Source organism: Mesoplodon densirostris, chromosome 14 (assembly GCF_025265405.1).
Source record: "Mesoplodon densirostris isolate mMesDen1 chromosome 14, mMesDen1 primary haplotype, whole genome shotgun sequence".
NCBI classification, from domain to species: domain Eukaryota; kingdom Metazoa; phylum Chordata; class Mammalia; order Artiodactyla; family Ziphiidae; genus Mesoplodon; species Mesoplodon densirostris.
This window is the reverse complement of record NC_082674.1, coordinates 55,413,985-55,435,709: the sequence shown is the minus strand read 5'-3', so window position 1 is coordinate 55,435,709 and position 21,725 is coordinate 55,413,985. Positions and strand designations below refer to the sequence as shown.

At 46.5% G+C, this 21,725-nt stretch overlaps 1 protein-coding gene across 1 annotated transcript in view; it reads left to right on the top strand.

Moving 5' to 3' along the window:
* SPRED2 (sprouty related EVH1 domain containing 2) overlaps positions 1-21,725 on the top strand; it is a 131,612-nt gene that overhangs the window by 56,073 nt on the left and 53,814 nt on the right. The window lies entirely within an intron of this gene.

Genomic DNA, 21,725 nt, shown 5'->3' with positions numbered 1-21,725 from the left:
CCCTTTGGGGGGAAAAAAAATAGACTAATATATCTTTGTATTGCTGCCTGTCTGGAAGGGGGATGAAGCATCTGCTGGGGTGAGAACAGGGGAGAGTTGCCAGGTGGATTCCTGACGCTGGGGCAGAACTGTAAAGCCTTTTCACCCTTCAGAGGGAAGAGGGGTGGGGGCCTGAGAAGCGAGAGCGAGGGGACAGGCTGGGCCAGTCGGCATTTCCAGATGCCTGGTGCCTACAGCTCCCTGCACAGGGCCAGCGTCCCTGCGGAGCTGTTAGAAATGCAGGATCCTGTGTGCCCCTCCCCAACCAGCGGCAGCTCCCCCAGATGATTCGCCTTCACCGCCTGTGCAGACTGGTTGAATTGGTGGCTTGTGTGGCTGCCCAGGACAGCAATTTTCCTCTCAGCCTCCCAGCCAAGGAGACTGGGAGGGGGGTGGGTTGTGAGCTATACTGAGGAAGATCATATAATTAAATTTATAATATAATAATGTATTCTAAATACATAATATTAAAAATATATAAATTTGTAATATTGGACCACACGCTCAGAGTTTGGGTTTTGCTTTGGGTACCTAGGAAACAACCAAGAACACAACTGCAGAGAGAGAGAGAGGGAGAGAGTGAGTGAGTGAGTGAGTGAGTGTGTGTGTGTGTGTGTGTGTGTGTGTGTGTGTGTGTGTTTGGGGGAAGAATTGCTTTCTTACCACCCCCTCACCTCCCACTGGTTTTGATCCCTCATCTGCGCAGGTAGAGCCTGTGGAGGGGACCGAGGGACTTCCTATGCCATTGATAACAGCCCTTAAGAGCACACAGTAAACCCCACAGTGAGCGGACCAGGCCCTCCCAGTCATTCTCACCAAGGAAGACAGTGAGGCGCCTCATTATGCTCTTTGGGCTCAAGAAATCTCCAGCAATGGAGTCACAAGCCCATGGCATGGACCTTGGCTAATCTGAGCACCACCCAGGATGGATGGGAGTGGAGACCTTAGCTGGGAGGCAGGCACTGCGCGGGCAGGCAGGTGGGGCAGGCTGCCCAGACAGCGCCCTGGGCTGGCATTACCTCACCCATCTCCTTTGTCAGGCACTGATAATGTCTCTGGCCCTGCCCCTAATGGGAGACTGCAAGATCCTTGCCTCGAGGGCTCAGATTCAGAGTTTCATAAGCTCTGGATTGACTCAGGTTAAACCTCTCCCTCTCCAAACGTTGTACTGAATACGGGCCTAAACACAGCTCCTGGGTAAGGCCGGCTGATGCACTAAACCTGGCCTTGACACGAGCCTCATTGCTAACTCAGGGTGGCTTTTAGATATTTGCTCTCCCTAGTTTTTCAGTGTTTGTAAGTTCCCTTTTTGCATAAACTTATATGTTTAGGTTAAATTTTGCATTTTTAGTTAATAGTCTAGACAGATCTGAATTGGAAACAGCTCTGCCTTCTGCGTTGCATAGGGCTAATTACTTTAATATTTCTGATTTTGTTTAACCAAATGCTACAGTATCTTCACTCTGGAGTTTACATGTGCACAATTACCGAACCTTTCCTGCTTAAGTCCTGTTTACTTGAAATATAATTTGGAAGCATTTACCCGGTATGTTTGAAAGTTTTGTATTATTTTTCACTTACTAGTATCAGAATTGCGTATGTTTAACTGTTGCTGTCCATTCAGTAAACTGAGACCTGAGTGTGCTCGCCATTATCTTGTGCAAAAACTAATTGATCAGGGTTATAAATTATTAGATAAGAAACTCAGAAGCCTCTGTAGGAGGGAGTTCCCACTCCCTTTTCCATGGTCATAGCTGGAGAATGGTATCTGTATTCCTCACGCAGAAAGTACAACCAAGAGCCTCGGGCACAGACTAAGGAGGAGATTGTTCTGGTAGCCATTTGGAGCTTGTGTCGCCTGTGTTCTGTGATGACAACTGGGGGAACCAGCACCGACTGAGTCCCGAACACATAACCCACCCCACAGAAGCCCTTTAGGGTACTCCCCGCAAAATCACCCTGTCACAGTGTGAGAGCCCCCAGCCCCTACCTTGGGGTTTTAGATACTCAGACTGTTTGCTGAATTTGTATTCATAATCGAAGTATTCTTCTATAACAGTAAAACCAGCTTCAACTTAAAAAGTAAAGAGCCATACGTGGAGACTTCCCTGGTGGCGCAGTGGTTAAGAATCCGCCTGCCAATGCAGAGGACACAGGTTCGAACCCTGGTCCGGGAAGATCCCACATGCCACGGAGCAGCTAAGCCCATGTGCCACAACTACTGAGCCTGTTCTCTAGAGCCCGTGCTCCACAACAAGAGAAACCCCCGCAATGAGAAGCCCATGCACTGCAACAAAGAGTAGCCCCCGCTCACCACAACTAGAGAAAGCTGGTGCGCGGCAACGAAGACCCAGTGCAGCCAAAAATAAATAAATTCATTAATTTAAGAAAATTTTTTTTTTTAAAAAAGAGCCATACATGGGAAATGTTTGCTGGGTGAGATGTGGCAGCGAAAGCAGGTCTCTCCAGGGGACATTGTAAAGGATGCAAGGCCTGGGACTTCTGAAATAACAAAGTGCTCTAAACCCACAGAGTGACAGCTGAAGAGCCAAAACCTGAAACGTCCTTCCTCAGACACCCTGAGCCTTGATTTCTCTTCCTCTCTAAAATGGGAACCAGACTGTAAGGGTGGAGATACCTTCTTGACAAATCCATGATGACATTGACCTTACTAGGCTGGCAGTGCTGTTCTGGGTCTTGGGTGATCAGAGGTGACCGTACATTCTTCTTTTTGTGTGTGGTACGCAGGCCTCTCACCGCTGTGGCCTCTCCCGTTGTGGAGCACAGGCTCCGGACGCGCAGGCTCAGCGGCCATGGCTCACAGGCCCAGCCACTCCGCGGCATGTGGGATCTTCCCGGACCAGGGCACGAACCCGTGTCCCCTGCATCGGCAGGCGGACTCTCAACCACTGCGCCACCAGGGAAGCCCGACCTTACATTCTTAAGGGGGAGCTACACAATAAGCAGGGCAACTAGTAAACAAGGCAGGTACAGATGGTCCCAATGCCAGGAGAGATGTGACTGAGAACAACGGGTCCAGCCCTCACCCCGTGATTAACCTGCTCAATGACAGCTGCTGTTGTTACTATGGTTACTGTTACTGAATGGCCTACTGCGGGGGAGGAGGTTCCTCGAAGATCTTCTAATACCAGAGGGTACACAAAGTTAATACCTGTGCTTTCTGATACAATATCCCCACCTTTCTTGGCCTCACCATCTCCCACGAGAACAATCAGTTGACAAATGCTGGAATAATCAACTTAGCCTGAATGTCTAGAAAGGTATTTGGGATTTCCAATATTTTTCTTCTTGAAGAATAAGAAAGCGGGTCTATGTTGAAAAGGTAGTGGAACAGTGTTCCACTGGTCTGCTCCCTAGTCCCTACCGCATTCTGCTGCTTTGCTCAGAAGGAACTTAAGGGCTCATAAGCGTTTTCCCTGAGAAGGTCTTCATGTCAAGGGAAATGAGAAATCATTTAAAGTTTCTAGGTGAGAACCCAAGGTTCTTGTCTTGAACCTACTTCCCGATGGCAGTGATGGGGCATTAAGTTACACATGGCTCCCCCCTTGCCCCTCGGGCTCTACCCACCCCTGTGCCGGGCAGGGTGAGGTGAAAGGTAATGCTGGCACTCCTGTTTCCTATCCCTCTACCACGCTCCCCATGGTACTGGCAGCAGCCAGGAAGGTGGTGAGATTTCTGCCACTGCGCCAGCTGGGCCACCTGTGAAGCAACTGCCAAAGTCAACATGTGCAGCTTTGGTGTCTGGCCAATAGGTTTCATAATGGTGGTTAATGGAAGTTCCTGTTCGGACGCCCTCAAACTCGTGTGATTCTGTCTCCGGAGGACCTGGGCATCTCTTGCGCAAAAGCAAGATCTTTGGGGAATTTTTTAAAATTTTCCTTTTACCAGTTACTTGGCAAGGTCCTAGGAGGCTTTGTAAGTGGCCGTTAGAGGTAGAGGGCAATATTCCTAGTGGCCATTTAGTAGAAATTTATAGAGATCTAACGTGTACCAAGTTTTGTTCTGGAAAGGTGGAAGGGAAGGGCACAGAAATGACTAAGCAATGAACCCAGAGCCCTGGGACTCTTGGTCTAATTAAGGTGTGTGGAGGTGAGACAGGTAAATTAAACCATACTATCAACCAGGACCAGAGAACTCAGTGGAAGGGGCATCTGAATGGGTTACCTGAGAGGATGGAGGCCCATTTCCTTGTCTTGAAGTCTTTGAGGGGAGGGGTGAGTTTCCGTGAGGGTGAGGCGAGGTGAGGCAAGGTGAGAAGGGTTCTTAGTGGTGGCAGCGCCCACTGCCCTCTGGGGTCGGTCTGAGGGAGGCGCATGGTAGGGGCCTGCCTCGTGGGTGTGCAGCCAATGCCTTCACATGCGGCCTCGGCTTAGAAGGTCCCCACCACACTTGGTTTAATGCTCTGCTCTTGCCATTCTGAAATTCTTAATAATTTTTGAACAAAGCACCCCACAAATTATTTTCCTTTTGCACGGGCCCCCACAAATCACAGAGCCAGTCCTGCATGTATTGAGATAGGGCTGTAAAGATGGGTTGGACCAGGTTGTGTAGAGCTCTGTCTATCAAACAGGAGAAGATTTGGCTTTTCTTCTCGAAGCAGTGGGGAGCCATGGAAGGTGTGGTGACGGGGGTTGTAGAAGGAGAAGTGGAAAGGCTGGTGAGGCCAGGGAGGCTGGCAGTCTGTGGAGGAAGGCTGATCAAATCATGCAGGAACGGACGTAGCAGAAGCAAGAGCTACCGGTCATGCACCTGGGGGAGATGGGCCGGCTTTGGGCCCTGGGGACAAAGGCAGAGAGGGCTGGTGGCGATGCCTGAGCTTTCTAGCTGGGCTGGAGAGTCCACTCACCGGCAGGAATGTGGGAGGAAGGAGGCCCTGAGCAGTGGCAGCAAGGCAGATGTTTTGCAGGAGTGGGGCGAGGCCCTTTCCAGAAAGACCCGGAAATCTCTGGTGGGACAGCTTGTGGAAACACGCACTGCAGCTGCTCCACTGCAGCAAATGACCTGCAGATCAAGGTTTTTGTCAGGATCGAGAGCTTCACTAGAACAAATATTCATCCAAAAATAAACTTCCCGTTCTTCCTGTTTTTATAACTTGCCTACTTCCTCCAAGTTTGAGGCTGGTCTCCAGTTCCGTGGGTTATTAATCTTCAGAGGATCAAGACCTCTATAGAAGTATTTCCTGTACATGTTTATCTACCAAGCCCTAAATTATATTTTCCAAATGATAAGAGAACTTTTCCATACTGATGTGTCAGGCTTTTCCGTTGAAGGATTTCGATTTAGGCACCCCAGCAAGTAAGGCTGAAGCAGAATAGCTTATCCCAGCACACGGGAAGCCCTCTGATTGGAAGCTGCAGTGGGTTTTGATGGGTGTGCTCAGCCCACCTCCACCAGGTTAAAGGTGGTCTCTTTCTGACCAGAGCCCTAGGGAGACAAAGTGACAGCTGCAGAGGGCTCTATGTGAGGACACTTTAAATGCCCTACTGAATATCCACAGGGGAATAATAGCTCCAGAAATGTCTCCACCCGCCTTGAAGAGTTCAAAATACCCTTCATAGGACCATAGTTTGTTCTTATATCTTACAACTTCCCGCTTCCTTTTGCACACGAGGTATACGTGGTGCTCATGACTGCGCACAAAATAAAAAAGCCACGTTGAAGCTTGGGGCCAAGTTCAGACCCAATAGACAAATAGACCAGCATGGCTCAGTAGGAGTGGGCACCTTGCTCCTCGGCCCAGTGAGTCCACCTGCCTCTGGAAGACTTTTTTTGGTCTCCTACTTTTTGTGCTTCACCAATCCCAAGCTAGCATGCTGGTGGTTATATTATATTTTATTTTATTTTAATTTTTTTCAAAATAAGTTTATTTTATTATTTTATTTATTTATTGTTTCTGGCTGTGTTGGGTCTTCATTGCTGCACGCGGGCTTTTCGCTGGTTGCGGCGAGTGGGGGCTACTCCTTGTTGCGGTGCGCGGACTTCTCATTGCGGTGGCTTCTCTTGTTGCGGAGCACGGGCTCTAGGCACGTGGGCTTCAGTAGTTGTGGCACACGGGCTCAGCAGTTGTGGCTCATGGGCTGTAGAGCACAGGCTTCAGTAGTTGTGGCACATGGGCTCAGTAGTTGTGGCTCACGGGTTCTAGAGCGCAGGCTTCAGTAGTTGTGGCACACGGGCTCAGTAGTTGTGGCTCGCGGGTTCTAGAGAGCAGGCTCAGTCGTGTGGCACACAGGCTCAGTAGTTGTGGCTTGCGAGCTCTAGAGTGCAGGCTTCAGTAGTTGTGGCACACGGGCTTACTTGCTCCACGGCATGTGGGATCTTCCTGGACCAGGGATCGAACCCGTGTCCCCTGCACTGGCAGGCAGATTCTTAACCACTGTGCCACCAGGGAAGCTCTGGTGGGTGTATTTTAAATGTAAGTCTTCTTGTATGACTCTTACAGAGAGGCGGCGGGGACTGGGCTGTGTGGGTGGCGGCTTGTGCCTCAGCAGAACCTGGAAGGCTGCCAGCTGCCTCTCCCCGAGCCCTTCCGAGGTGGGGTTGGCATGTCATGTTTTGCACAGGGCACCACCCCTCGCCCTTGGCGATTCAGGTAACCAGATTGGGAATGGCCCACTGCTGTAGACCCGCACTGTCCAGTACCTTAGCCACCTGGGCTGTTGTACACTTGAAATGAGGCTAGTATGAACTGGGATGTGCTGTAAGTGTAAAACACACGTTGGACTTAGAAGCCTTAGTACCAAGAAAAAGAATGTAAAATATCTCCTTAGTAATTCTTTCATCTTGATTAAAAATATTATCCAAGATATTTTAGATATACTGGATTATGTCAACTATATTATTCAATATTATTCTCATTAGTTTTGCCTGGGTTTTATTACTTTTTAATGTGACTACTAGAAAAACTTAAATTGCATGTGGAGCTCGTGTTACATTTCTATAGGACAGTGCTGTGAGGTCAGCTGCCAGTTGTGGCTTCGAGGCAAATACAGGTCACAGAGGTCCCTCTGCCTGGTGGCCTGGTAGAGGGGTGACCCAGCCCTAACCATAGACTGCTAAGGGCAGTGGGCGGGACAGCCTACTTCCAGGCAGAGGGTTAATAACTTAATAAGCAGCAGCAGGAATTTTTAAAAATCCTTTCAAAAGTACCCCTCCTGGCTGAATTTTTTTCCCCCTTAGCCTCCCCCCCCACCCCCACCCCCGATTCAGACCTCTTCCCCTCAGTCAGCTTGGGACATGCAGAGGGGGGCTGTTCAGGGGGCTTGTTGTTTTGCTTTATTCTCTTGTTTAGATTGTTCTTCTGCCCCCAGGTCAGGCTCCCGTAGCTGCCAACTCAGGAGCTATCCAGATGGGCCTGGGAAGCCACTGTTTGAGACCAGTCCCCAGGTCCGTCACCCCCCACCCCTCCACCGCCTTTGGAGTGGTTATTCAAGTGTAAACATATCTTGGGAAAACGCAAAGTGGATGTGAAGCTTAAGAAAGCCCTGCTTTGAGCAGTACAGAACCACAGCCGACCTCCTAATGTCAGGTTGGCCTTTCAGGAAAAAAGGGGGGAAATTCCAGCTGGTGTTTGAAAACCCCAAGTAATTCCCTGTTACAGGGAGTTTCATGTTGACTTCAGAGGTCCAGGAAGAACCTGATGGATTGTATAGTTGTCATTTGCCAAAGGATATGACACAGTCAAATTTCTGTGCTTGGGCACCTACGCTGACCGGTGGGGTGGCGGCGGGGGAGATCTGTCATCAGGCAGCAGAACAGCACTGCATCAAGGCACTCCGTAATTTTGACATCTTTTGCCCACATAGCTGTCTGTCGTATACTTAAGCTTTGCTGGAATAATTGACATAAGAAATCGCATTTTTTTAAGTTCTTGCTCTGTGTGATGTGCTTTATTACATGTACAGTTAATTGGCATCACAAACTTTGAGATACCCCAGAGTAGGCGCCATTGTTTCTCCATTCTACAGATGGAGAAAATGCACTTTAGAAAGATGAAGTAAGTTGTCCAAGGACTCATAGCTGGAAGTCGATGGAGTGGGGAGTGCAGCTTGGACTGTGTGACTCCAGATCCTAGTGTTTAACCGTAGGGTGTCACTCGGCACTGCCAGACCAGCCCATGGATGTATTGCTCCATTCTGCACAAGCATTAGTTTGTCATCGAAACGTTGACGGCGCAGGCTGGGACAGGACACCAGGGGAGGGTTCAGTCCTGGGTTGCTGAACCATCCGAGCTCAGAACTGATTACTGTGGGTGCTTCTGAGCTTTGCTGGGAGGACACCCTCCCACCTGGCTTTTTTTTAAATTTATTTTTGGCTGGGTTGGGTCTTCGTTGCTGCGTGCAGGCTTTCTCTAGTTGTGGAGAGCAGGGGCTACTCTTCGTTGCAGTGCGCGGGCTTCTCATTGCTGTGGCTTCTCTTGTTGTGGAGCACAGGACCTAGGCACGCAGGCTTCAGTAGTTGCAGCACGCGGTCTCAGTAGTTGTGGCTCACAGGCTCTAGAGCACAGGCTCAGTAGTTGTGGCGCACAGGCTTAGTTGCTCCGTCGCATGTGGGATCTTCCCAGCAGGGCTCGAACCCGGGTCCCCTGCATTGGCAGGCGGATTCTTAACCACTGCGCCACCAGGGAAGCCCTCACCTGGCTTTTGAAATGCTGTGTGCCACACAGCCTTCTCCCCGTGTGTTTTTGTGGTGGAAGGTCCAGGGCCGACTTGAAAGATGTTCCACTTGCATCACCAGGGTGCTCTGCTGCTGTTGCATTGGTGCAGAAAGGGCAGCTCCACCAGTGGCTGGCTCACCTGGTGAGGTTTGGAAATGAGCCCAGGGGTTGAGAGCTGTATGCCCCAGAGTCCGACTGCTCTTTTGGTTCTGCCACCCAATGGGTTCATAGGCCAGGTTCTCCATTCTCTGGGTGGCAGTTTCCCCACCTGTAACATGGGGATACTCATAGGCCCTGCCTCAGGTAACTGCTGTGAGATTTCAAGAGGACACAGAAGGCATAGTGTCCTTGGCACGTGTTAGGTCAATGTCAACTAACATTTCATTATGATTATTATTAATGCCATTTAATGCTGCATGATGGATTATAGGCACATAAAAATTTTACCATAAGATATCATGTGGCTTGAGTTTTTTGTTGTTTTAAGGCAAACAATATCAGAGCATGTACCTTTGTATCTGAGTCCATACACCTTGGTACTTGAGTGTATCTTTCAAAGCTGTAATCTCAGGCACCTCCATGCCCATGCCCATCTCCATCTCCTAGCCATTTGCTTGAAACATTTTCAGGAGCCTTTTTGGAACTCTTCAGAAGAAGAAAAGATGGTGATATTAAGTATTTCTATTGTAAAGGTAGATTTTAAGTTTGGAAATGGCCTTAAGTTCATCAGAGCTAAATCTGATGAATAAGTCGAGAATAAGCTTTGATGATGGTTCCACTATAAGTTAAGAAATGGTCCTTAACTAAAAAGTAAGGATTGATTTTTTTTTTTAATTTTTAATGGCAGACATTTATTATAAGACTAGTCTTGGGCTTCCCTGGTGGCTCAGTGGTTAAGAATCCGCCTGCCAATGCAGGGGACATGGGTTCGAGCCCTGGTCCGGGAAGATCCCACATGCCGCAGAGCAACTAAGCCCGTGCGCCACAACTACGAAGCCTGCGCTCTAGAGCCAGCAAGCTACAACTACTGAGCCCGCGAGCCACAACTACTGAAGCCCGCGTGCCTAGAGCCCATGCTCCGCAACAAGAGAAGCCACGGCAATGAGAAGCCCGCGGACCGCAACGAAGAGTAGCCCCCGCTCACCACAACTAGAGAAAGCCCACACGCAGCAGCAAAGACCCAATGCAGCAAATAAATAAAATAAAATAAAATAAAAAGACTAGCCTTGAAGGCAGTTCCAGCAGAAGGGTTCCAGGCAGCTTTGACTTGGGACAGCATCTTTGGAACATTAACAGAGTCTCCTAGGACCAAAACTTTAAAGGCAGGGGTTTGACGGTAAGTGGGCAGTACTAAGACCTATAAGGTTGTGTTTTGGGAGTAAAAATTAGTCTTATGTACACCTACTGGATTAAGTACCAGCTGAGTTGGCCTTTCATTTGCCACTTGTGTAGCTGCTGATGAAGCTCATAGCAGGAGGTTTCCTGCATCCAAGGAGTAGAGGCCAGAATCTGGCTTTGGCCCTGGGTTGACTTGTATTCCGGGTGTGTTTACCCCTTGTGATGCACAGAATTCAAATCTGAAGGTGGGAGTGTGTGTATGTCTAGTGAAGGGCCCTCAGCTTGCTGTCCTCCGCCAGGACTTTAGAGCTGGGCATGTGAGAAGGACTCCTCCCTCCTTCCGGATTCCACGGACTTCTGAGTGGCTGGACAGAGGCACTCAGCTGGGGCTCACCAGGGGTGGAGGACAAACATGTGCCCCCATGGAATGATGGTAGAAAGTTCAAGGGTTTGGTGTCTAAAGATGCTCATGATGACTCATAGTTTCATCCAGGAAGGCTGGGCCACCAGCAACCTTTGGATTATTTTCTACGGGTGGGTGTGAGAGGTGCCACGTTCAGTTTATGTTGGAGGACGTGGCTGTGGAATTTGTTTGGTCGAACTCCAGCTCTGCTTTCTATTGCCAGGTTGACTATGATGTCATAGCATTGCCTGGGCCTCGTTTCTGTCCTGTGTAAAGTGAGAACACAATAACACTTCAGGGTGGTGGTGAGAGGGTCAGAGGGGTTCCGTCTATGAGGAGCTTTGACAGATGCAAGCTCTCCACCTCTCCCAGGGCCCTGAGAATGACACCAGAATTAACCCCATTGCCACAGAAATGTGGGCAGAGACCCACAGTTGTACATCAGAATATGCCACCTGTCACAGGAAAATTTCCCCAGTCCCTCTGTGAGGTGAGGCTCATACTCCCAAGAGGAGAATTGCCACTTCCTCTCTGCTTTGAATAAGGTCAGCTGTTAGGGGTCCATTGCCCAGCAGCTCTAACCCATTAAGCTGCCTAAGACCCACCTTCTCCTCTTAGAACAGGAGCTTTTCTGTGGTAAACGCAGTGTGGCCTCAGCAGGACGCACACTGGCACTTAATTAACGCCCACGTGAGTGAAGGTGGACAGTCATGTGAACTTCAAGCCTGATGTTGATAACAGGTCATCTCTTGTTTGGATTTAAAGTAGGCCCAGCTTCTGGCTTTCATCTATTTGCCAAGTCCCTGGTTGTACTGTATAGCTCTAGTGTCCTCCTTAATTGCATCAGTAATTCAGGGAAGCTTGGCCTGGACCCCAGACTTGGGGGCCCTGGACCGACAGCTGAATAGACTAAGGAAGTTGCAGGTAGACTCGAGCAGAAGGTGTCTAGCTTCCACTGTCCTCTCACACTTACCCCTGACATTTTCCTGAACCACGCTTTTAGGTTTCTGGAGCACTGATTCTCAAACTTTGCTGTCCGTTAGAATTACCTGGAACTTTGAAAAATCTAGAAATCCAGACCATGCCCTCAAACAAATTTGACACACACACACACACACACACATTCTCTCTCTCTCTCTCTCTCTCTCTCTCTCTCTCTCTCTCTCTCTCTCTCTCTCCCTCCCTCCCTCCCTCTCCCAGGTGATTCCAATGTGCAGCCAAGTTTGAGAACCAGTGTCTTACTTGACAGGAAGAAAAATCTTCTGGTACAGTTACTTAATGAATTGACTTGCTTTCGTGGGGTCACTAACTCTATCATCTGGGCCAAGGTGTCCGTCCTAGGGGTTGAACTGCCTGTCCTCCTCAGTAGTGAGGTCTCAGTGGCATATAGCTATTAAAACAACGTGTTTTCTTATGAAACATTTTACATACTCTCAAAGGTAAAGAGGGCAGTATAGGACTTCCCTGGTGGCGCAGTGGTTAAGAATCAGCCTGCCAATGCAGGCGACACAGGTTCGAGCCCTGGTCCGGGAAGATCCCACATGCCACGGAGCAACTAAGCCCGTGCGCCACAACTACTGAGCCTGCACTCTAGAGCCCACAAGCCACAGCTACTGAAGCCTGCGCGCCTAGAGCCCGTGCTCCACAACAAGAGAAGCCACCGCAATGAGAAGCCGCGCACCGCAAGTAAGAGTAGCCCCCGCTCGCCACAACTAGAGAAAGCCCATGTGCTCCAGCAAAGACGCAATGCAGCCAAAAATAAAAATAAATAAATTTATTTTTTTTTAAAAAAAGGGCACTTTAATGGAACCCATATCCTTACCACTCAGCAGTCATTCACCACACACTTTTTTGAAGAGATGGGGTGGGTTGTAGTATTTTAAAGCAAATCCCATGCATCATTTCATCCATAAATACTTCAACATGTATCTCTAAGAAATGACTTAAAAATATAACCGCAATACCATCATCACACTTCAGAAAATTAACAGTAATTATGTAATCTCATCTAATAACAAATCCATGTTGTTTTTTTCCCATTTGTTTTAAAAAATGCTTTTATACATTTGGTTTGTTCCGATTCGTGTCCAAACAAGTATAATTCATTTTTAATGTTTGGCTTTAACACCTCTGCAAGGAGGTGTAAATGGCATTTGGTGTCCTCCGTACTTTTCTTAGCCCTTCTGGTGGGACCTTCACCTGTCACAGAGGAAACGCTCATCCAGGCCCCAGCCGCAGCCACTCCTGTGCTGCTCTGCTTCTGCCTGAAGGCATGTTCCCTTTGGTAAACTTAGAATAGAACCTTCAGGATGCTTGTGAAAAGAGAATTATGAGTCAGCTCCGTGGACAGCTTAGAACTTCCTGCTCCTGTGCTGGAGGCGGTGGCTGGGAAGGGCTAGAACTGCCTCTTGGGCCCTCTCTGGGCTCTGCTGAGGGGTTCTGTTAGCTGTTGACTTCTGGGGGTTCACCTGGGACTGAGGCTGTGAGGCGGGGTGCAGCTGGCTCTGTGTGCCTTCACCTCCAGCTGGACCTCTGAGTTTAGGTTCAGATGATGACCAGCGACAGAGGGGGTTACCTTGTGCCCTGAGGCAGCACTAGACACCTCATAGTCATCGCTTCGGCCCAATGTCTATCAGATAGAAACGCTGTTAGGATGTCTTAAAGGGGCAGATGCCTGGATGGCCCCTAGGATGGATGGGTGCTGAGGCTTTTGGGGGGTGAGAAGGAGAATGATAATTGAGTTATCATTAAATAATAATTGAATAATAATCATTCTGAGGGGTCAGAACTTAAATAATAATTGAATCATTCAATTATTAAATAATTGAATAATGATTCAATTATTATTAAATAATTGAATAATGATTCAATTATTAAATGAATGATTCAATTATTATTAAATAATAAAATAATAATTCAACTATTATTAAATAATAATACTTCAATTATTATTAAATAATAATAATTGAATTCTGTCTCACTCCTTCTACAAATGTCGATGGAGTGCCTACTCCATATGTATCAAACCACATCAAAATCTCCTTTTATAATATGATATCCTTCCAAAATGTGATGTTTTTCTGAAGTCAAGATTTCTGATGGATTTGTAGTTGTAAGATTTTCTTCCTTCTATCTCTGTACCACGATCAGATAGTTACAGAGCAGTAAGTAAACATCTTAATATATGAAAGCAACTCTAATATATAAAGTTGTCCATCACAGGATTGTTGTCAATGGGAAAATGTTTAGAAGAGCCTAAATGTTCATTAATAAGGGACTAGTTAGATAAACCATGGTGCATCCTTATAGTCGGATATTGTACAGATGTAAGAAGGGAATGAATTAGTTGTCTATGTTTCCATATGGAAAGATCTCCAAGGGATAAAAAGCAAGGTCCAGAACATGTGACTGACATGCTACCTTTTTTTGTGAGAAGGGGTGAGAATAAATGTATTTGCATAAACCCCAGAAGGATACACAACTTTTAAAAGGTGGTTACTGCTGGCTTGTCGGGTGGGAGAAGAAACAGGATAGATGGGATGTGATGGGAGTATACCTTTTTATATTTTGGTTTATGAATCATGAATGTGTTACCTAAGCAGAACAATTAACTGAATTAAAAGGAATAAATACATCTATACTTACATTGTACAGATAAATTGATTACTTGTTATGCCCCAGCTAATCTGTTTTACAAGCTTCTGACCACTGATTACCTGTATTTAAACATGACAGGTCTGTTGTGAAACGGACTGGTGAGGCTCTGGCCAGCCCAGGGAATGTGTGCCATGTTCTTCCCGTGATGCCTTGCTCAGTAGTAGATTATAAATATTTGGTGCTATTCTGCAGCCCATAGGCTTTTCCCCTTCCTCATCCTGAGATCCAAAGTTGAACTGTAGGGGACAGGGAAGGTGGGCTGCCTGTGTCCTCCTGCACATTTAGCTGCCATCTTCTGAGGAGGAGGTGTGGTGGGTGGAGCTGGGGAGGGTGGGCATGGCTTCCTTTCCCATTCTAGTCCCTCTGTGCAATCTTTTGCTTATGCATTGGCATCCTGTGCGCCATATTGTCTATGTTTGTATTTATTTTCAGCTTCTTTTGAGTGGTAGCAAAATCCCTCTGAGCTGAACTGGTCCCACCCTAGTAGCATGGGATGTTCTGATGTTAAGACTTGCTCTTCACATCCGGCATATTCTCAGTATCAGGCAATTCCTTGGGGCTCACAGGAAGCAAACAAATGAAGTCCATGGAACAGTTTTCTCCCCCTTGAGTGGAGAAAGAGGGGCAGAGAGAATCTTTGGGGAGACTTCAAACAAAGAACATGAAGGAACAAGCCTTGTTTAAAAGCACTCTGAAAGATGAAATTCAAGGACACTGAGGATCTATTCTTCTTCTGCTCTGCCACAAATGTACCTTTTATATTTTATTCCAGTTTTTGCATTTGGGGCTTACTCTTTGGTTTTTCATCTATAAAATAGGTGGGACGCACGTTCATTGTCCATTCCTCCTCACTATTCCCTCTTAGCCATCTGATACTTATTTTAATAAAACTTGAAGGCTGTCCTTTTAAATGGCGACTAAGTGAAGAGAGTGAGTAAACCCTCCTCTGTCCCTGTAGTAAATTATAAATATTTGGTTCCTGAGAAAGGGGGATACTTGAAGCAAGTTGTATGTTCACCACCTATGCCTTCCCTACATAGAACTCAAGAAGTTGGTGCCTATGGCAGTGATCTGTAATCTTTATCTGATAGTTTGCAATGTATTGACTGGCAAGCCCTAACTCGGCTTCACTGGCCCATTTTTAAAATTTCTGATAGAACTTAAATGTTGATGGCAAAGTCAGAAACACTTTTCAGAATAATGAGTAACTTTGACTACCGTTCTGATGATTTATTTAACCTGGTACCTGAGAACTCTAGTGCAGGTACATATTCTGGACACCGTCATCTACTTTTCTTGTTTTGGAATCATCTCTGATTGCTTTTCCGAAACCAGAAGTTAACAATGTGACAGAATTTAGGGATGATTTTGGTTTTAGCTAGGTAGGTAATTCTCAGTAAAGAACAGTGGACTTCATGTCAGAAGTTTTAGGCCCGGTTCTTTCTGGCTGCTACAACTGAATTTGAACAAGAAACTTGGCCGATGATCTTAGTTTCCTCATCTGTCAAATGTGGTTGGTGTAGAAGTAGATATTTCTAAGGTTCATTTTAGAATTCTAGGCTGTTCTTCTGGTTTTTAGTTAACAGTTAAGGCCCATAAGGTGCTGAGCCTGTAAATCACTTATTTGCCGCTAGGGGGTGCTGAACTAAAAGACGGAACAAAAAAATCTGGCTAAGCCCTACATGCAATATCTTTTGTTTTGTTTTTTTAATCAGAAATGAATAAATAGAAAAATGGGGAAATACTATTTCCCAATTATTTTTTAATAGGATTGAGATAGTGGCAAAGAATACATTAAATTTAATCTAACCCACACATTTAAAAGAATGCGGATCTCATGCCAAAGCTTGAATTGACTTTTCCTTACAAACAACATTAGTCAACAATAGCAGTTAATCTCCACCCCCTATTTAAGCCAATAAAGGTTAACCTGCATCTGTTGAATGAATGGAAGAAACTCAATCTACCAAGGGTTTACCATCTGCCAGATGCTGAGCTAAAAAGTAAAAAAAAAACAACTTTTTTAAAGAATCTCAAGTCCAGTGGCAAAGGTAACGTGCAAATCATAGCAAAATGCTGTCATTGTGGTACTGATAGCCATGAAGACGGAGAAGAGGGTGTGCTAGACTGTTCCTCTATCTCTAATTTCTGTCTGTGATTAAAAGTCCTGTGAGATTGTAAGGCTCAGCGCCTGCCTATAATACAACCATGGCTAATGTTGACATTAGCTGCTATTGTTGACTAATGTTGTTTGTAAGGAAAAGTCGGTTCCAGCTTTGGCATGAAATCCTCATCCTGTGTGTGTGTGTGTGTGTGTGTGTGTGTGTGTGTGTGTGTGTGTGTGTGTGAGAGAGAGAGAGAGAGAGAGAGAGAGAGAGGTAGAGGTTTATTGAAATATAAACATTTGAGAACATGTAAGATAGAAAATAACCACAACATATACAGACACTTGCTGCAAGAGGACTTCTGAGGTATTTATCCACTGCCTAGGCTATCCATGTGCTATCACATTTTTTCCTGGTTAAATACAAGTAAGATGGGGAGGGGGAGGGGACAGGGTGGCCCTGGCCAGTGGCTGCCATGTGACCTCCTGGCTGCACTGTCAGGAGAGCTCCTCTTGGCCCAGGACCCCATTCTGGGGGCACCTGCTGGCGCCCCCACCCTCAGACTTTCAGGCTGAGACCTTGCTATTGCCCTTGTGGGCAGCAAGGGCTTGCTGAGAGGGCAAGCTGGGCAAGCTGTGAGATCCGCATCCTTTTAAGCGGGTGGGTTAGTTTAAGCTGGCCTCTTAGATCCAGGGTCGGGAGCATAGCTCTGCCCTAACAAGCCCTGAGTCTTGATCCACCAGCACGGCCCAGCTTTCCTTCCACTCCACTCTCTCCTCTGTCTGCTTTCATTACTGGGCAGTTTTCTCGTTTAGCTGTTATCAATCCATTCTTTGTACAATTTTGGAGCTTCAAGGACTGAACTAGTTTAAGCCCTGCGTTTTCTAGACAAGGAAATTGCAGCACCAAGAAGGGACTCTGCAGCCCGAGGTCACATAGCTAGTGGTGAAGCCAGGTCCAACCTACCGCCTCCCAACAGAATAAATTTGCAGGATTTCTAACCCCAGTCATGTGTGCTGTATATGTAGGCAGATGATTAAAGAGTACTGTCAGGAGTTCTCAGAAGAGATTTCTATTTCCACAGCTGAATACCTGTAGAGCCATCTGACAAATAGAGGGGACTACCATTGTCTTGCATATGTTTTTAGTGACCAACAGCAATCAAGATGAGTGGTAGACTCCTCTTCTGAAGACTGTCCCTGCAATTATACAGCATTTGAGTGGCTTCAGGTCTAATTCTGGCCTGAAGTTAGGAAGACAACAGATTGGACTGAGCTAGGCTGATGGCAGATTTGGGTCTAGTATGCTCAGTCTGTGCCATGATCCTCATGATAACAAGTGTACCTTGAGGAATAAGCCGTCCAACCTTAAGCAGATTTCAAGCAAAGACCTCACCGTTCAGCCTGGCAGATGTTAATAAGTACATAAAGAGTCACCCCTTAGGCACTCCCTATGTGTGTGTATGGGGACAGAGACAGAGAGAAAGAGTGTCTTTCCAGGTCTTGAAGCAACTTCATCCCTTGAACTTAAAGTTCCACCCCTAGGTAGGTTTGGTTTCTGTCTGCAGCCCAGGTCTCTGAGGCCAGGCCCTGTTGCCCTGTTTGCTCTCCAGGCTGGAAGCAAAAAGTGATCTGCTGGACGCCTGGCCTGCAGCTCGGCCATAGACCCAGAACCCTGAATGCTCTTACCTATTTCTTGCTAATCAAGTCCATGGTTCCTTCTGTAATTTCCCAGGGTGACATTCCCATATTTCTGATGTATTTCAGACTCCTTCTTCCTCTTTTATCAGTCTTGTTTGTGACACATCCTGTGCTAAAAAATTCAGACTATCTAGCCTAAATCGACCTAGTAGCTCATTCCCGTTTTCCTCCACACAGGCCAGGAACAAAATTTGTGGATGCATTATTAATATAGCCATACAGAGTGCCCCACACCAAATGGGCACCGGGTGAATGTGAGTTCCCGTTGCCTTTCCCTAAAGAAACCTGGCTGAATCCACAAGCCAAGCTCTGAAAGGCCCTCATATCATAGGGACTATTATTTAAAAAAAAAAAAAAAAAAAAAAGATCTGCTTAGCTTAACAGCTCATATGCATTTAATCATCGCAGGTCTTCTGGCTCTGGCCGAGCTGAACATCCCCAAATTAACCGTGAGCTTTGGAGAAAGCCTTACTTTACCCCTGTGCTAGACAGTTACACTTTAAGGAAGACAGCTGAAAACTGACGTGGCTTCAAGTGCGATTTGTCACTCTGCGTGCCATCTCTGAAATCTCTGCTTCCCTCCTCTTTCTTGACCAGCTGTAGTCCATTGACCAGCCGTAGTCCAGCGCTCATCCTTCACTTTAGTATTTAACACAGGCGGTTTTCTATTGGATTGACATCGCAAAGATGTTTGATGTATGCCAGGAAGGCAAGTGACCACCAGAAAAACTGGGTGTCTAAGTACACCCCAGATTTCATCTCTGTCAGAGCAGCTGGCTAAGACTTTTTTTTTTGATAAGAGAACTAACCGAAGGCAGTTAGAATGGTTTCTTTTGTTCAAATTTCCTCTCCCAGAGACCAGTCCCAGGAGTCCCTTCACCTGCATTATCCATTAATACTGTGGGTTTATTTTCCCCAAATAAACAAGCGTTCCTGCCAAAGAAAATAGGCAGCACGATTGGATGCGGGGATGAGTCTTGGGACCTGCCTTTGAGGCGTGTTCTACATTTTTCTGGGTTGGCCTCCAGTCTCCTTACAGGACTCCTGCTGGCAGGGGCAGTGTTGCAGCAGCCGTTGTTTCTGAAGGCCCCTTGTGCTGTATGAATCCTGCCCATGGCTGTCCAGCCCTCTTGAAAGCATCCTTCATTTCTTTTTGCTCAGTTTCCTAAATACCTCTTCCAGATCATCTTTCACCTCTTGCTTGAGGCTCTGGGGACACATGTGGTTTCGACATAATGCACAGATGTGACTTGGGGGAGGGAAATTACAGCTGTGGAATCACATCAGCCGCGGTCACTGGACTCTGAAATAGGGGAGGTCAGGAAGGAGGGAAGGCGGAAAGACCAACAGGCAACCTCAGGCTCTGTGGATTTCTCCACCCACCATAAGACTGTGAGCACTGTGGTGTGTGTTTTGCATTGTAAGGAAGGCATGAACTGCACAGCTCATGTGGACCAAATCACCATAAATAATGCTTGTGTATCTGAGTCTAAATTGAGATATTAAGCAGAATAAGGGAGCAACGACCAAAACTTCTATAGGGAAAAGACCTGGTTCTTTATCCACCCAGACGTTAATCACCAGGGGTCGAAAAACTTTTTCTGTAAAGGTCTGGATAGTAAATCTTTTCACCTTTGGGGGCCACATGGTTTCTGTCACAACGGCTCAATTCTGCATTCGTAGCTCTCAAGTGGCCACAGACGGTAGGCCACAGACCAGTGTGGTGGCTGGCCGTGATTTGCCCACCCCTGACCGTCTAAATTCATAAAACTTGCGAACGTCCTCATGGTGGTTGTTCGCATAAATGAATGCGTGCTCTGTATGTGGCCAGGCCCTGTACTAAGTACTTATTGTGAATGATCACATTTATCCCATTCAGAACAATTCTCTGAGGTGATTAATAGTATTATACCCATTGTACAGACAAAGAAGCAAAGGCTTAGAGAAGTTACATAACATAGCTAAGGGCCAGGCTGGATTTTGAACCAAGATAGCTTAACTCCAGGCTCAAGCTCTTTACCACTACACAGCACAGCCTACGGTACCTACATCATTGGCATTCACATTTGCTTTTATGCTTTTAGATCTTGACATTAACCAGTATTTGGACTTTAGCCACCCTCCCCCCCACCAAAATACATGCAAACAGATAGTTGCTGAAAACTCTTGTCTAAATTAATACATGGCAAGAATGAAAAAAATAAGAGTCCTTTAGCGAGTTATAAGAAATCGGAAGCCATGTTCTGCTGTGCTTCCCAGGGAGTTCGGCTTCTTACCACCCAAGGATCAGTGCTGGGAGATGAATATTTAAAGGCCTAGGGAATTCAGAAGCCAGAGACCTCCAGGCTGATTTTCACATTCCAAGACCCAGTGCTCTGAGGCTGGCAAGGTGGAGCTGGGCCCGGGCAGCTCTTCTGGATGGCCTCAGCCAGGGCCTACCCGCTCTTAACAGAAACACCAACACCAGCATGAGCTGTCAACCTGCTGTGCCCAGGTGCAAGGGTCCTCGACTGGCGCTGATGGTGGCGAGGCCACTGTAGCATGGTCAGGGGAGACTGCTGGTGGTCATCAGTGTGCAAGTCAGCCAAATAGAAATCTCCATTACAAATGGCAGAAATCAAGTCTGCATGTCTTTTGTTCTTATAATAAGTGAGGTGTGTTCTGAAGAAAACTTAGAGTAAAAGATCAGGAAAAAAAGCATTCCGTAACCCATTACCTACAGCAGTAGTTCCCAAAGTGCTTTCTTCAGCTCATAGGGATGGTAATGGGTGAGGGGTTGCTGTTGCCAGATGAGCTTGTGAAATGCAACACTAAACAAACGGCATTCTCAAGGATGGAGTATGTTGTTTTCCCAAAATGTTTGTTCAGGGGGTTTTGGTTTTGTTTTGTTTTTGGAGCCTCTTATAAAATTGTTTGCAAGGAACACCCTTTGAGGAACCCTAACTCAGAGGCTTTCCTAACGTTTACATTTTGGTGAATTTCCTTATGGTCTAAGGTTTATTTTTTTTTAAATGAGTGAGGGAAGCAGCAGCAAAACCATGGTGGCTATTAAATCCATAAAAATCTTTTTTTTCTTTGTTTTTGTAACAGGGATTGTGTATTTTCTTGTGTTTCTGTGTTTATTTTGAAACTTGCAACTTTTCTGTAAGTGAGAAATGAATAGTGTGAAGGACTCCTCTATAGCCAATTCCCCATTTGTTAACATTTTACTGTATTTGCCATATTCTCATTCCTTTTCTCTGTGTGTATGTACATTATTATTGCTATTACTCTTGTATTTAAAAAAAATATTTGGCTGCGCCAGGTCTTAGTTGCAGCTCGCAGCCTCCTTAGTTGCGGCTCACTGGCTTCTTAGTTGTGGCATGTGAACTCCTGGTTGTGGCATGTGGGATCTAGTTCCCTGACCAGGGATTGAACCCGGGGCCCCCCTGCATTGGGAGTGCGGAGTCTTAAGCACTGCGCCACCAGGGAAGTCCCTACTCTTGTATTTTTAATTAGTGAAATATGAGTTATACAGTTCTTTAATGAAGTATGGATTTATTTCTTAAATACAGAAACTCAAATTAGGCTAGAAGTTCATTAATTCCTCCCATTTCTACCTGTTGCATTAAGGTCATTTATACTTTGCAAGTGTGTGGAAGTTTATTTTTAAATTTCAGGGGGACATTTTGATAAGCCTGTAGCTTACAGTCCGATTGAGCAAAGAATCTGTCAAAACCAAGGAAGGCTTCAGTTCCGGCCCACACAGTCCTGAACAGTCTGGATTCTTGAGGGTCACTTGATGTGGTGTGAGGACCATCACAACCGTT